Raw genomic sequence first — 3,247 nt, 5'->3', positions numbered from 1 at the left:
TACTATTTATTGAATGTTACAGTATTATACATACTATATATATATATATATGTTGTGCACACTGCTTCATTCATTTCTTAGAAAAATCTTCTGTATAATGGACTAAGACATTGAGCAAAGAAATCTAAATCATTATGAAACATATCCTAAATAAAATCGGATAATGTACCAAAACTAGGAATGGAAGTAACTGTGCCTTATTTTAAAGTCTGTGTTATTTTTTTTTCTATTTTGTGAAAGTAGAAAAATCAACTTGATTTTTCACATATTTTCCTCACAAATATCACCTGTTACGTATGTAGTATTATATGTGTGTATGGATGCATACATGTATCTGTATCTGACTATTTTATTCAACTATAGGACTATTTGCCTTCTTTGATACTCGTATCTGTGTCTGGTTCACACAATTAGACTGATGTGTTAATTATGTAATTGTCTCATGTATTTATATAATGTCACAAACCTGCAATGAATGCAAAGTGCCATCTCTGCCTACCTGGGAGACTCATTCAGAGAACAGCTGCCAACTCTAGGGAGTACTAGAGACCTGAAGTTAAAACATGAGAGGAAAGCAAGGTCTAAATAAGGAGGTATTTTTAATTGTTCCATCACATCATTTAAAAATACAAATAAGTACATTTTCTTCCTAGGGTGGCAATACCATCTTCCACAAGATCCTATTATATGAGGATGTAAAACCCGAACCTCAGTTTGTATTTATCAGCTTTCCATCAGTATAAAAAGCACCTGAAATACTTGTATTATAAAAAGATTATGTTGGCTCACAATTTTAGACACTCAAGTTCAAGAATGAGATGTTCCACTGCTGTTAAGGTTCTGTTAGGCATGCTAGTTTGTAATGGCAATGATCACATTTTGGCCAGAAAAGAAAATAATGGGAAGCATTGAAGGCCCACAGTCTCCTGTAAGCTTGTTTCAAATTACCTAATGACCTCTCACAATATTATTCTTCAAGGGTCCATCCACACCTCAGCAGCACTACTATAGGGTGAAATTCAGAATTTAAATGATACAGTTGATACTTCACAGGGGTAAACAACCCATCCTCTCTATAGTTGGATACAGGTAACTTGCATCAGACATTTTCAGGCTTAAGTTTACTTCTATGTGCTTTTTTGAGCTTAAGAAACTAGTTACCTTAATATCACAAATGTCTTACTCATGAATGTCATTATTATGCAAATTCCATTTTGACCTATTTTTGTATCCCCCCAAAATATGTTCTTAGTTTCTTACCTAACACTAAGACAAATTTATTCATAGCTACTTGAAATGTTATCAACCCCAGGGCCTCTGCATGCTAATACAAATCAAAGTTAAGAGGCAAATCATGAGATTTCAATATTAGTCTCCTTTTAAGCATTAATGTTTTTCCTGACTCATGAATTGTATCATTCAAGTGTGAAACTTACAAAGTTAACTGAAACACCCCATCCACTCATAATAGACAGTATCTTCAGTTGTTCTGTTTTTTTTTTCTGTACTGTGCAATGGTTCTTCACATTGGAATACCAGAGATTAATTACTCCAGTTCCTTTACCTCATGTGCTCCATACACATATCTATCTCTATGGAATCGGCTGCTTTACTTCAGGCCTCTTGGAAAAATCTGTATTGTAGATATTCATTACTGATGAGCATCTTTTATCATGGCTCATGAAAGATGCAAGAATGATGGCGAGGAGACTGGGAATGAGATGCAGTATAGTTTTAGAGGTAACAGGCTTGGAAATTGAGATTAGGATAGATTGAGTAAAAAGTATATCATTTTCCCTTACTGGAGATATAGCATTCAAGAAAATATTTAAACTCTCCCCTTTTCTATGAGCACACTAAATAAAAAAATGCTTGTAATGTTCCTGTACATAGTAAGGACTCAATAATTATAAATTAAACCAAAATGAAAATAAGCACAATGCATACATCAGAGTCCACTTCAATTTCATAGAATTATCCAGAACTAGACTGTATCATCAGTCAATAAACCTTACTTTTCACAGATAAAATTATATGTATAAAAGGCAAGTTTTTGTAATTATAAAATTAAAACTGAGATGACTATAAGAACTTGTGCTCATATGCTAAATTATCTTGATTTATGTATTTGAATTTTTCATATAAATTCTCTCAGTACTATTGCACTATTTCTGTAAATCACATGCTCTCATTCTTTGTTTAGTTTGCCACTATTTTTTACTTTAAAATTATTTTTATTTTATGTATATGGGTGTTTTGCCTACATGTATGTAAGTGTACCCAGGTTTGCATTCATGGAATGCCCACAGGGGCCAAAAGAGGGCTATCTATACCCTGGAACTAGAGTTATGGATAGTTGTTAGTTCCTACATTGGTGCTGGGAACTGAACCGGGTCCTCTATAACAGCAGTAAGTGCTCTTTATCACTGAACCATCTCTCCAGCCCTGTTCATTTTGGCATTCTGGATTGTGCAATCAATAAATATTCAAATTTCTATGTATCATTACTTTATAGCTGCAACTGCATATATTGGCAACTACAAAGCTGTACAGTTGATTATTCTGGCTTTCAAAATTGCATAAATTGGGGCTGGAGAGATGGTTCAGCGGTTAAGAACACTGGTTGTTCTTGCAGAAGACCTGTCCCGACCCGCAGGACAGTCAACGTGGGTTTCTGGAGGGAGGAGAGGGGACGGAAAGGGACAAGGGATGCGAAGAATGGAGACAAGACAGGCTTTCTGATCAAGTCTCATTTAATGAACATCCACACAAAGTTTTTATAGGGAGGAGAGGGGGAAGTTGGCAGGGAAAATTCCATTGAAGTAGAGCAATTCAATTAACAGAATGAATATCACAATGACACCACACCAATTGATCACAGAGTAAATTCCATAGTAACATCACAATTCTATATAGCAAGTTATAAATCAATTAAGAGGTTACACTTGTGTGATTACAGAGTAATACCAAAGTTTCTTAGCAATTACATGAGAAAATGAGGGAGTCTCTCAAACGTTAAGTGCCCGGGTTAGAACAACATGTTTGTGAGAGGCTTTCAAGTATAGTCATCTGGTTAATCTCAAACCAGGCCAGCCTTGATGTCTGAAAAACAGCTTTGCCAGGAATCAGGTCTTGCTATTTCCTGGGGTAGGGGCCTACGGCTCCCGACAGATCCCCCTTTCTTTTATATTTTAAAAAGAAGGAAAATGAGCCAAAACAATCCCTTAGGGAACCATGCCTGCCTTAG

Source organism: Nannospalax galili, unplaced genomic scaffold (assembly GCF_000622305.1).
Source record: "Nannospalax galili isolate Female #2095 unplaced genomic scaffold, S.galili_v1.0 scaffold586, whole genome shotgun sequence".
Taxonomy (NCBI): domain Eukaryota; kingdom Metazoa; phylum Chordata; class Mammalia; order Rodentia; family Spalacidae; genus Nannospalax; species Nannospalax galili.
Note: the sequence above shows the minus strand (reverse complement) of the source record.